A 13,743-nucleotide genomic window follows, 5' to 3' on the forward strand; every position below is an offset into this window, starting at 1 on the left:
TTCATTTTAAAAAGGATGAAAATGATAATTCATTGCTTAAAATCACAAAATTATGAAACATTTTAAATCGTTTTTAAATTATTTCTTTAAATAAGAGGGAAGAGAAACAACAGAAACATTTCTTATGTTTTAAATATCTTAATCTTTTTCAATAATCTTATTTCAATAAAAATATTCTACTGTTGCTATTTAACATTGAAGAATTCTTTCTGCCATCTTTACTGTTTTCTTCTTGTAAAGTGTGTAATTTACCAGCTGTGATGTGCATCTATCTACAGCTATCCTTCTATCACATTTCTTTCACAAAAGTGTATTGTTATTTAAGATGATACCTAATTTATAAATGTACCCTGAGACATTTCAGTAGGAGCCCTTAGATAAGATCCTAGAGTCAGAGATTCTGAATCTCTTGTACCTGCTGAGCTCATATACAAGGATTGAGAATTACAAAGTCATGAAGACAGTGCATAAGGTGAAAGTAGAATGATTTCATTCATCAAATCACATGATGATAGAACTAGAGGGCAATTTATGAAACTCGTAGGAGATCAATTTAAAGCAGATAAAATACCTCTTTTTACAGCAGTCTGTGAATTTCTGGAACTTGTTGCCACAGGGATTGTGGAGATAGGCATTACTAGCATGTTCAGAAAGAGTTTAAACAAATTAAGCAGATCCCTAAAAGAACAACAAAAGGACTAAGCAGGGCTACATTGCCTAATATTTAGGATACTGGGGAATTATGAGAGGAATGGCCCTCAGCAGTGGTGAGGCTCACATGCTTTCCCAAAGTGGCATCTTGTACTGTCATCATCAGACTGAATATTGGACTAGAAGGGGGTTCAGCAGAGTGTTCTTCTTTATAAACATGGCACTCCAGGATCTCTTCTGCATGCTTGACATCTACCCTCAGCTACAGCCTGTCACATTAGTTTCAGGGAAGCCCAATGTTAGTCTTCCTGTCCAGCCTTGCTTGCAGTGCCAGTTAGTCTAGGAGAGCAACCTGCAATAGGTTGTCCTGACTGAGGCTGATCATCTCACAGGAACTGGAAGCATGAGGGATACATGGTGGCAAACGAGAGCCAAACATGACCTGCCACATCTGCCAGTGCTCGCATGTTTAGCTGTGTTCTGAGGACATAATTTCAAACTGCCTTTCCTTCCATATTCATAACCTTCTCAAAGCCTTAGCCCTTTGTGAATGTAGGGCTACTTTGAGTACTAAACACATTTTAGCTGCAGATTTATGTCTTCAGACAAACACAGAGATTGCTACTGGCTGATGTTTACTCACAAAAATTTGTATCACCCTAGTGACAATTTCTGCTGGAGAAGATAAAACTATATACTTCTCACTCCACTCTTTCCCCGCGGATTGCTACAGTTACACTGCTGAGCGCATAGCTTTTGGTGTGTATAACTACCCTACATGTGGTTACCTCCAAAGCTGATTTGAAGCCTTCTTTGTGACCTTGTGATCTTAAGCTGTCTGTATCCCACCGAGTCCTCCAGCATAAGTTTGAGGAGGAAAATGTCCCCAGGGAACAGCTGAGGACTGTGCCAGGTTCCAGCGACACTTCAGCAGTGTCCTGCTTCTCCTGGGAGTGATATGGAAACCTCTGTGACAGCTTTACGCAGAGGTGAGTCTTCTGTGACTACCTGGGAAGTGTCACATACAAGTAACACACACCTCTTGGGTCATAATGTAGCATAAATGACAGAATATCATTTATTTTTAAAGTGCAATTCTTATTTTTTATATGCAGAAAATATTGTAGTCCTTGTTAAAAGAAGCAACACAATTTACTGTATTGCTCTCGGAGTACAGAAGAATGCTACTCAATTTGAGAGCATCTAAAACATGCAGAAACAATTTTCAGATGAGGTATACTTATTAATATATTTCCTATACAGTTTTGCCTTCAGTGTTTCATCCATTTTCCTTGAACTTTTCCTGTCCTTGGGGAAGACTGGCAAAAATGGACAGGTTTACAGTGATTTTTTTTTTCTAGTTGCACATCTTCCTCTGCACACCCTTTGCACGTTAATTTTCCTTCCAGATAGTAACAAACTACTTCATTCAAATTTATTGTAGTGGGAAAGAAATAGCAAAAAAATTTAATCAGTTCACCAATAAACTAGCAGATACTGTGCAGTAAATTCATTCCATGCAGTTGCTTTGTCTCAGAATAGGATAGAAAAGTAACAACATTAAGAAATAATAGCGTAATCACAGTAAAGGTTGTAAAAAATTAACTATGACTTCATTTTCATTAGCTTGTACAACATAACATTGAGGACAGCTTATTAATGCCAATATTTTTAAAGATGTGGAGCCTTTCTCATCTTATTACTATGGTGTTCACTGTGATGCAATTACCCATTTTCATTTCTTTTTCCTGAAGCAATCAATATAAAACAATTTTCTCACAGTAATTATAAATATCACTCATTTTATATATATGGTTACACTGGGATTTGCATATATTTTCAACTGTTTAATGTAAAGTTGGAAAATGAGGTTACATGGGTGAAAAATCTGACTTTAAGAAATTTACATAATTCTTACTGCAATCATTGAGAAACATATCTTCTCTGACTAACAGACATAGCAGGCACAAAACTGCACCTTTTAAAGACATCTCTAATCACACCATGCAATAATCTAATGAAGATTTTGTGCATTTGTTGTGTGAAAACCCACAAGTGATGATTCCTTACTTTCTTTATGAGATTTATTCTCATATCATAAAACACTTCACTGGCAGCCGTCTTTCCTCATATTTATCTTGATTTATCTTGCATTTCTTCTTTATAAAACTTTATTTTATTAACACCACTGTATAACTTTGATTTGTTGTACTATATGATTTTAATTATACTTCAAGACCTTTTTATCAATTGCTGTGAGAATCTGACTTTTATGGTGTTTGTGAAACCTCTTGATTCCTAGAGCAGTTTGGGAGCTAACAGTAATCAAAAAATCTAGATGAGAAACAGAACTCATTGAACGCATTACATTCTGGTACACAGTGTCATAAATTATATATTGCATATACTACTTGTACAGTAATTATATGTTGAATGTAGTGTACAAAGAAGTAAGACAGTTTGGATACTTAATATATAGAAAGCTAATGGGTTTGTTTTTCCATATTAAAGTGAAATTTAGCTGATATTTTCCAGACAGGTGTGATTTTCATTAGTTTTTAAAGTAAATTGATGACAATATTAAATGAATATATCAGTAACTACATGAGAAACACAAGATCTGAAACTTTGACTATTTTACAGGTTTCTTTTTTTCAGTGGGGACTCAGAAATATGATATTTTTTGTTATAATCCTTCTTGTTGACAGATGAGGTTCTCAGAAGTGTTGTCAGTAAGCACTTGGCATTTACATCATGCTTCACAAACAGGGTCTGTCCACCTGTCCCATTTTTAGAGCAAAGAATTGGAGCACAAGGATGCAGAGTCTGGCCTTTGATCAGGGAGCCTCACAGGTCTCTGACCTTAAAATTAAGTAAGCTTTCCACTGCTGGCCTAATGCGACATCATTATGGAGAGGAATGAGAGTATTTGTAACATAGAAAAAGTATGCAGAAACATACTCATCATTAACAGAGCCTTGATCTGGAGAATAGAGCTCTGATAGGAAGCATTTTCACTGTGCTGATGTCCTTCCTGGGATCTCCTGATAACTGAATAAAGATGGGAGAGCAGTTTGCCACAACTTGGGGCTTGCTTTGTTGTTGCTTGCTATTTCTTGTCAAACATATTATGTGGTTATGAAACTAGGCTGTGTTTTCAAAGGTAAAAAAAGTGGTGTTTTATAAATTTGCTCCCACCATAAAAGCCAAACTTCCTACTTTCAGCAAGAATGATGTGCATCATAGTATTCAGTTTAAAATGCTAGGGAGTTTGAGTCTACCTCTGGGTGTAAAGTAGGCCTAAACCTGTTCTCTGTCATTCCCTTAGACAATCTAAAGGTTGAGTGTGAATATAGTATTCCATTTGTATATTATGGATGTTAGCTAAACTCGGGCTCAGGTGGGTGACCTGCACAAGAGCTTGGACCTCAGTCCAAGAATATATAATAAACTCCTAAATCAGGCAGACTTCCCTCATCACATATGTACCCTATCTTGATATTTCTCACAGAACTCACATTGTTGCTTAGTAGTTACAAGCTGAAAGTCATACCAGCAAAATAACAGGAATACCAATGATATTGAAAAGGCAAGTACAGGAGGTTGTCTGCCAGTCATTGAAATTTATTTGTTTTCTTCTGTACAACACACACAGTTTCAGAGTGTTCTTTCAACTCATGCAAGAAAAGGATTTTGTCAGTTGTGTTCTTTTATGTTTACCACTTTACCACTGTACAGTCTCTCTTAAATAAGAAAATCAGCTACCAGTTTATTTCCAGAAAAATGAACTTATGCTCATTTTGTGTGTGTGTGTGTGAAATACTCTGGAAGAGCAGCATGGAATACTCCATAGGTGTTTTCTTAAAGCCTGCATGAAAAGAGCTACGGATATTAAAATCATCACTCCTGCATTGAGTATTATCAATCCTGAACCTCTAAATAGCAATAAGCATTGTCTGGAATTCACATTCAAGCCCATATGATGGGAAATGTTACATTGAGGATTGATGGTACCAGAAACACCATGAATAATCACCATTAGATATTGACTAAACACTTAGTTTCTTTTGAAATCAATTTGTCTGGAGAGATTGAAATACCCCTGGGCCACATTTAAACTGAATGCAAAAAATTGGCCTCCATCTGGCTTTGTACATAAGCTAAAACGAAATCAAGGTGAGGGGATGAAGAATTTCTGAAGAATCCTGAGATAAGATGTAAGGGTTTGATTAAGCTCATCTGCTTTTCATATCCCAGCTGAGAATTTCTGGGGCTAATTCTAAAGGATAACAGTTTGAGTGCAACTTTCTTCTTAATGTATGAAATGTTTCAGGTGCAATTAATTTTGTTTACAGTTATGCTAATTGAGGTCCCTAAGATCCCCATATTTGAATATCAGCTCTAAGTGATGTAGTTTTATGCTTCTCCCTTATATGCACATCTACCCATACTCGACTCTGTTTATCTCCCTATCCTTTGAAAATCTTATTTCTGAGATTTCTGTGGATTTCTGTATCACTCAGAAAGCCACAACCTGAGCCATATTTACAGGCCCAGTGCTCTGCAGAAGCAGAAGATATAAGACAGAAGCAGCAGGAATATCTGTGGAATGGTGAAAGCATCAGAAAATTACAGGTTACAGAGCATTGCAGAGAAGAAGAGACCAAAGGTTCAAGAGCACAGTGTCTTCTCAACTCATACAGTAACACTAAGAGGAAAGGAGGGAATTTGTGGACAGCTTGTGGTGACGCAAGTAGGGTATACCTAAAAAGAAATCATCAGACTTTCTCCAAATATTTTAAATTTTGGGTACATCTCTAAGCCTCCTACTGGTAAAAGTGACATCTTCATATTAATTCAAATGAATTTGTGTTTGTGAAGGATAGCTAATGAGCTGATGCTTAGTCTAAATGCTAAAGCACAGATGTTGTTTCGGGTGCTTTGGTTCCTTGAGCCCCACTGAACACCTACAGCATGGCCCCAGACCAGACCGAGGGCCCTGGCTGGAGCTGCCGTGGGACAGGGGAAGGTGGGGCTGGTCAGGGTGGGGAAGGCTCAGTGGTGGCTGTGGTGGTGGATTTCCTTCCCCCTCTCCAGGCTGATTTACAAACTCGAGAAGGCTCGCTAGGCCTTAGCATAAGTGTAATGAGTTGGGCGGTTAAGCGACCCTTGTCTGTGCCAGGTACTCACACAGCTAAGACAGGGAGATACGCTGTGCGTCTCAGGGACTCCTGCTGCCCGGGGGATGGGAGAAAGGGTAGCCAGTTCTCATAGCAACCTAAAGCCAGTTCTTTCTCATAACAATCTTGACACATTACAGTCCTCCCCTGACAATCTTGGAGCATCCTGTATCTCTGTTTTAAGTTATTCACAGACAGTCTCAGAACTTTCCAGCGCAGCTAGGATTCAAGCAATTTGTTGATGACTAGAGTCAATCATCTCCGGAACCAGTAAGCAGCAGTACTAAGTGAGGCCCTCTGAGCTCTCCTGGACAGCAGCGGGCTGTGACCAGCATGTCCCTCTGAGTGGGATGCCTCTCAGAGCTCGCAAACTTTCCTGTTTGCGAAAATCAGAGGTCTGTTGCCAAAAGCCAATGGGACCTGGGCTGATAGTCTCCACTCCTTGAGGTTTGGCCCTTCGCTTGTTGAGAAAGATGCCAAAGCATTCGATGTGAATAGTTTCGCTGACCTTGAGGGGAATTTTTAACAGGTATACCTCTTTTTCTCTCTTTCACTCTCTCTTACCCTCTTTTACTCTCTTATATGTATATCTCTTAGGGTCTTTATGCACATGCATGTACTAACCTAAATAGTCTATAGTAAGTATATTATAGCAAGTATATTATTTTCAAATGTATACTTAAATTTCGGTTGTGATTTTTATCCAACTGTGAATGAATTTTAGGCTGCTGTTACACTCATTATCCCTTTAGACATAAACCATTGACCAAGTCTGGGACTAGGAGTTGATCCAGCTGCACCTAGACTCCAACAGGAGTTTAGAAAGCAAGGGGGCCTTCTCTGAACCTTGTGACTCAATGGGAGGGTCTCCCTTACCCTTTCCCACATTCCCGATCTTTGCACAAATCACAAGAAATTAATTCTTTGTAACATTCCCTTTTACCCTATTACCTTTTTGGTCTCTATATACGTAAGTTTAGTTTGATTCTAACTTAATTTTCCTGTGTGCCTTTCATCCATGTACTAAGCAATAGAGTGAACCTTGCCATCGAATTCTGTGAAGTCGCACTTTCGTATAAATTTCTATTAAGTCATTTTCCTATTGCTAATACAATTGGGGGTGATTCTTTAATTGATCCAACCCCCTCATTTCCTCCCCCCTGTGACAGTGACCTCTGCACCCTGCTGAGAGGGTATGCAGGAGCCAGCAGGACCTCAGCAGGAATCCAGTCTCCCAAGAGAATTTCTTTCTCCACCCAGACTGCCCCCAGCCATCTGGCTTTACTGCCCTTCTAGTCAGCACTGTGCTTCCCTTCATGCTCTGCTAATATTTCTCATGGTGTGCAGTGGCCTTGGGATCCTCATGTGTTACTTCACTGTCCAGACTGGTCACAACATCCCACAAAACCTTAAGAACAATATGACTGCTTTGCTTCCTCCCTTAGCTGCAGAAAGCTCCTCAACAGTGGCACAGGAATAGGCAAGAGGATGGTGGGAAGATTTATGCAGGGTAAAAGCTGTTATCCTTACCTTCCCTGTTGGCCACCTGCAGTAGAGTAGGTGTTAAGAAATTTGCTGGTATTGTGGTTCCACAAGGTGGATGAGTCTAGTGTGCTTGGCACCACCTATAGCTGAAGGACAAAATAGGCTGGGCTCAGACAGGCTTCTTCTGCACTCGTTAAACACCTATCCTGACTCTGCAGCATCAGACACCATTTGTTTACCTTTCTGTTCTGTCTTTCCACCACCCCAAATGATTATCACCCTTGGCAGAGTGCATCATCTTACATCAGACCCCCTCCCAAAGGGCTGCAGTGAAGATTTCTTAGCTTCCCTGCTTGGTTTCACCACTTCTTTCTCAGTCCAGAAAGCCCCACCAGATACAGCTTGTCTGACATGGACTGGTAGAGCAGAAAAGAAGCAGTAGACTGTGTATGAAGGATTTACCCATGACATGCAGTTGTACAGAATAAATGTCAGACTGGCATTTCTGACCCCTCAACCTTGAGAGAGGAGAGCTTTCCTAATGGAGAAGTGGTGGTCCTCTTTTTCACCTCCACATAGGGCAAATCAGCAGACGTAACATCTGTAAATTGGTTTTTAATGTGGGGAAGAAGAAAACCCTGAAGATCTGTATATTTTCCCTGGTGCATGAGTAAGCAGTGGGAAAAGAGAAAACAAGAACAACAAAGCCTTGTGTTAATTAAAGTTTATAGTGAAGATATTAAAATACAGAAGATATGAAAATAAAGATATGAAAATGTTTTCTTTGCATTTTAAACCCAGTTCAATTTGTAATGTCACCTTAAAAATGTTAAAATATATTAGCATTGGTTTAAAAAGCTTATGTTATAACTAAGGGGAAGCATGTGCTTAGGGAAGAATATAGGAGACTTTAAAATGCATAGTGCCATGTACAAGCCAAGTGCTATTTCATATTTACCATGGTATTCAGCCTTTATCACTTCTGCCTGAAATGTATATACTACTGGGTGGCAGAATCCCAAAGTAGGAATAATAAAGAAATTAACAAAATATTCCACCAAAATAGAGGGAAGAGATCTTTTCCTTGGGGAAAATATTAATATAAGAAAGGCAAAAGTTGTATACAAAATGATGAACAGCAGCAAGGCACTTGAGAAGTATTCTTCAATCTTTCTTGTCACAGAATCATAGAATCATAGAATGGTTTGGATTGGAAGGGACCTCGAAGATCATCTAGTTCCAATCCCCCTGCAATAGGCAGGGACACCTTCCACTAGACCAGGTTGCTCAAAGCCCCATCCAACCTGGCCTTCAACACTTCCAGGGATGGGGCAGCCACAACCTCTCTGGGCAACCTGTTCCAGTGCTTCACCACCATCACAGTAAAGAACTTCTTCCTTACATCTAATCTAAATCTACTCTCTTTCAGTTTAAAACCACTACCTCTTGTCCTATCACTACATGCCCTCCGGCTTTCTTGTAGGCCTTCTTTAGGTACTGGAAGGCTGCTGTAAGGTGTCCCTGGAGCCTTCTCTTCTCCAGGCTGAACAACCCCAACTCTCTCAGCTTGTCTTCACAGGAGAGGTGCTCCATCCCTCTGATCATCTTTGTGGCCCTACTCTGGACTCATTCCAGCAGGTTCATGTCCTTCTTATGCTGGGGGCCCCAGAGCTGAATACTGTACTCTGGATGGGGTCTCATGAGAGCGGAGTAGAGGGGGACAATCACCTCTCTCAACCTGCTGGTCACACTAGATGTAGTCCAGGATACGGTTGGCTTTCTGGGCTGCAAGTGTACATTTCCAGGTCATGTTGAGCTTCTCGTCAACCAATACCCCCAAGTCCTTCTCCTCAGGGCTGCTTTCAATGCACTTATCACTCAGCCTGTATTTGTGCTTGGGATTGCCCCAACCCATGTACAGGACCTTGCACTTGGCCTTGTTGAACTTCATGAGGTTTGCACGGGCCCAGCTCTCAAGCCTGTCAAGGTCCCTCTGGATGGCATCCCTTCCCTCCACTGTGTCAACTACACCACATACTTGGTGTCATCAGCAACTTGCTGAGGGTGCACTCAATCCCACTGTCCGTGTCACCGACACAGATGTTAAACAGTGCCAGTCCCAATATCAACCCCTGAGGAATACCACTTGTCACTGCTCTCCACTCAGACATCGAGCTGTTGACAGCAACCCTTTGAGTGCGACCATCCAGCCAATTCCTTATCCATCAAATCTGTGTCTCTCCAATTTAGAGACAAGGATGTCATGCAGGACAGTGTCAAATGCTCTACACCAGTCCAGGTAGATGAAGTCATTTCTTATAAATGTAAGAGCAATGAATCAATTAAATAAACATGTAATTCCAAAGTAAGACAAGGAAATAGTGTTCACTCTAAGCAAAATGAGTCAGCAGAACTCATTATATCCTGCTAGTATATAAATGCCTCTAAGCTGACTGAAGTACTCTGTTTAAGCATTGAAAACTGCTTATTGCAAGACTGTTTCTTCTAAAACATTTGATATTTCTACACTAAGAGACTTTTCACAAGATGGACTACCAGTCTGATCTGATATGGCAATTTACATATTTGCAATCTGGTATTCTGGGGTGTTTTATGACCTACATGATATGAAAGTTAAAAACTTCATGGATGTGTCTAGGGGTTGCCAAGAGACAGCTCACCCAAGGGTTTAACCTTGCCCAGTGTGCCTAGCCAGCTCAGTACATAACATAGTTTCTGCTTCCCCCTCCCCATGATGGACAAAATTCATAGGTAGGAGGACAATAGGTAAGTACCAAGTGTATAATTAGCAGCACCAAATGATGAGCAATAGAGACAATTTGGTATGTTCCCAGCATAGGTATAGTGCCGCTAATCAAAAGTGCAGAAGTGGTACAAATATTTAAGAGATGGTTTATTTGCAATATGTGTAAGGAGATAGTTGCACAACTGTGAGTCTCTCTAATACTACCAGGTGGTTACTGTCTTTTTGCCTCTTCTGGTAACTCCATAGCAGAAGCACAGGGATGAACTGCACCCACAAAGCTGTATGAGCAAAAGAGCTGAGAAGGGAATAGGGAGTAGGTCAAACGCAGTTGAACAAAACAGTTTTTCAGGGTTCAGATGTTCGTGACAAAGATATACGAATAAAGATGGAGGACGCCAGTCCAGCAGTTGCATACATCTTTGTCACTTTGTATTCAGTTGCCCACGCCCCAGGTCATGTCACACAGGAGTATCCACAGGACTCTGCACATCCTCTATCCAGATATCACTGGATTCACCAAGTGATAAAACACTATTTTTGGTGTGTTTCAGTAACCAAACAAAGAGTTTTGGCAGAAAGATGGCAGTTCTGTGAGACAATCTGAGAAGGCAGGGCCTGAGAGTCAGGCTGGTGAGGAAGGAATGTCAAGATAAACAGCATCTTCAAGCTGACTAAATTCCTTAGACTTTAAACCCAACTCAGAGCCTGTAGCTTCACTTTTTACCCAGGTACAATATTCAAGTTGTTACTGATGTTTGCAAAAGGGCCACAACCTATTTGTCTCTTCAAAACCTCTAATTTCCCTGTATTTGCCTTCACTAATGTGTGGTAAATGTGGCATGGTAAAAGCACATAGAGCCTGTAAAACATACTTCCTTTTCAGCCTGCAAATTTGTACTCTATGGAGGATTTAGGCCTTATCACCCACTGAGTGGAGTCACACGTGAATGCACAGCAGAGATTTGTCATTCAGTTAACCATTAACTGAAAACCCTTATGAACCTGGACACCAAAATTTGTGACTTTTACAGCTTAGTCATCATCCACCTTGAAGGAAGCGAGAGGGACCTATAAATCACTCCAATTAATCATGGTCTCCCTCTAAAAATGTAGTCAAAGCACTCAGAAATAAAACCATATGGCACAATCATGTCAGATCTGTTTATATAAGCTGTTCCTAGAAACAGCAGTAGTGTAATACCAGATTTCCATATACTGAATCAATATTTGTGTGTTTGAGACCAGATGTTTTATAAGATGCCATTAAGTGAGCAGAGCACATTAGCAGGTTCAAAACAGGCTGCAGAGGGTTCCTCAGACCCTGTGCCTCCACTTGCATTCCTCAGTCTCACAGCACCAACATGCACTCTCCAAGTCCTTTTGACTGGATTCAGCAGACCCAAACAGATTGTGACTATAGTGCCTTGTTTTTTTCTCTAAGAGTTTTGTACATTTAGGACCAGCAATAACAAACTAATGAACCTCTTGTTTATTTGAATAACAGCTCCTGATAGCTGTGCTCATTGGGTTACACAGACTTTCTGATGTCTCATTTTTGCATTGTATTGTTTCTAGGTTGCGATGCGATGGCTTTAGCTATACCTTAATGAACACCTGCATGGTTGGTGACATTGGTCTGTCATTCTGCTTAAGACAGAAGAGCATAGACTGTGCTGACTGGCTTACCACACAGTTTGTGCAATCATAGACATGGGGTTTAAAAGACAAGGTATAAAGTTTTACTGCATTCCTATCAGTATGGGTTTAGCTTGTTTGGTGAGAAAATACCAGATGTGGAGTCAAAATTATATATAAATTATTCTGTATGTTGTAACTCCGTTCTGTCACGTTGTATATGACAGTATGTATTTTTGCATTATTCAGCATTTTAAGCCACTATCTGAAAACCAGAATGCTTTACAGTCTACTGTGAATTTTATATCTTCCTAAAATATGGTGCTTTGTATGAATAAAATCCAAGTTACCTGTGTCTATCCTTTCTCTGTGTAGCAGGCTGGATTCATTTAAAGAGAGCAAATGTTAACTCTTTCAGTATTTCTCTCAGGGAGAAGCAAACTTAATGTCTACCAGGAGCTCCTCGAAATTCTCAGGCTGCTGAGATGATGGATGACATAAGTACATCTTTCTGATTTGGTTTTTCCCACTCTCCATTACCTACTGCCAAGTCAACTCTAGCCTGCTACTTGAAGAAGAATATTGGAGCCTCTTGCTATTCAGGTAGATTTGTTGCTTCCCATCTGTTTGATGATATACTGTGTTAAGTGGTCTGTATTATTAATAATATTAATTAATATATCATCATAATACTTATTAATTATTAACCTGTAATTAATTTAAGCAAATTATTGCCATGTTTATGACAACTTTCCTATGTGAACAGAGATTTCGTTGGAAGGCAGTTAATTCTAGTGGTTAGAATATGCATTTGCATGGACAGTAACTCAAATTTTGCTTTGTTTGTTCCCTTTTTGATAAATCATTTGAAGAGTGGATGCAAAGACTGGAAGTGAAAATGACTTGTTATACCTGGAAAAGTGTGGTCATATGTCTCTTTAGGCTTTATATGTCAAGAAAATACTCCTTGCTTTCAACCTTAGTTGGAGACTGAGGTTAAATCTGACTTTCCTTTTTGCATAGTAATCAGTTTTAAAAGTTTGACAGATCACACTAATGCCTCAGTGCCATCTTTCTGAGACCTGATTGCTTTCTAGCAGTCTTCCCCATAACACCATTGCAAACCTAATTCCACCTTTGGAAAATTCTGCAAGAAAATAACTGGTGTGGGGCCTTCTGGTGATGCACGCAATGCTCTGCAGTTCCCAGCCGGCACTCTGGGGGCAGCAGAGTTAACACCAGTAAGAGCATTTTATTAAATCAGAGTAAGACCTAGCACGTGTGGGAGCCAACAACATGCATTTTTACAAAGCAATTTCCTACAGCTGAACTGCAATCAACGTATCTTTGTAATTTCTTTTCTTTGTGGAGAAAATATTATTTATCCATCACTATATCTTCAAATGAGGGACTGAATAAAATTTCAGTTATAGCCAGCTGGCACTATTTAGTAGGATGCTTTTCCTGCAGATTTATCATGATAATCAAATATTTTTTTTATTTTGTGAGGTATTAGAAACTGCTTGTGAAATCACTTAATGTTTCTTTCTTTTATAGGTCTTTTAGGAGTGATATTGCAGCACTGAATGAAAATAAAACTTAATGCTCAATGGTTCATATGGTACTCAGATGTCACAAGAATAATACTGTACAAGTATCAGAATAAAATAAAATGTGAGAACTGAGAAATCTGCTTTTTTCAAAAGGTGAAAGTGTACAAGGAATTTGTCTATTTGCCTTGTTTTTAATGGAACTTAAACTTTAAACTTTATTTTAGTAAATTTTTTTAGTTTTGGGAAAAAAACCCCACTTTTTCATGAAAACATAATGTAATTTCAATTCAGTCTTTCCCATTCTCCCCCTCCACAAACCCAGACTATCCCATTTCCGTTTCAGGCAGATCTTATACAGTCCTCAGTAAAGAAACCACTTTTTGTGTGTTTTATCACATTCCACTGCAGGTTCTTGATGGAAATTTTGCTGGGATAGAAACTAGATACCAATAATATTGTAGGGAATTGATAG

At 39.6% G+C, this 13,743-nt stretch overlaps 1 long non-coding RNA gene across 2 annotated transcripts; it reads left to right on the plus strand.

The window, feature by feature from the left end:
- Positions 1-1,405: 1,405 nt before the first annotated feature.
- LOC128137813 (uncharacterized) lies at positions 1,406-13,407 on the plus strand. Of its 2 annotated transcripts, none has more exons than XR_008233855.1 (3): positions 1,406-1,640; positions 12,149-12,321; positions 13,276-13,407. It is a non-coding gene; the product is annotated as an uncharacterized LOC128137813 (long non-coding RNA). The 2 variants fall into 2 exon arrangements; XR_008233856.1 differs by lacking the exon at positions 1,406-1,640 and adding an exon at positions 11,665-11,812.
- The last annotated feature ends 336 nt before the right edge of the window (positions 13,408-13,743 follow it).

The sequence above is a fragment of the Harpia harpyja genome, chromosome Z (assembly GCF_026419915.1).
Source record: "Harpia harpyja isolate bHarHar1 chromosome Z, bHarHar1 primary haplotype, whole genome shotgun sequence".
Taxonomy (NCBI): Eukaryota; Metazoa; Chordata; class Aves; order Accipitriformes; family Accipitridae; genus Harpia; species Harpia harpyja.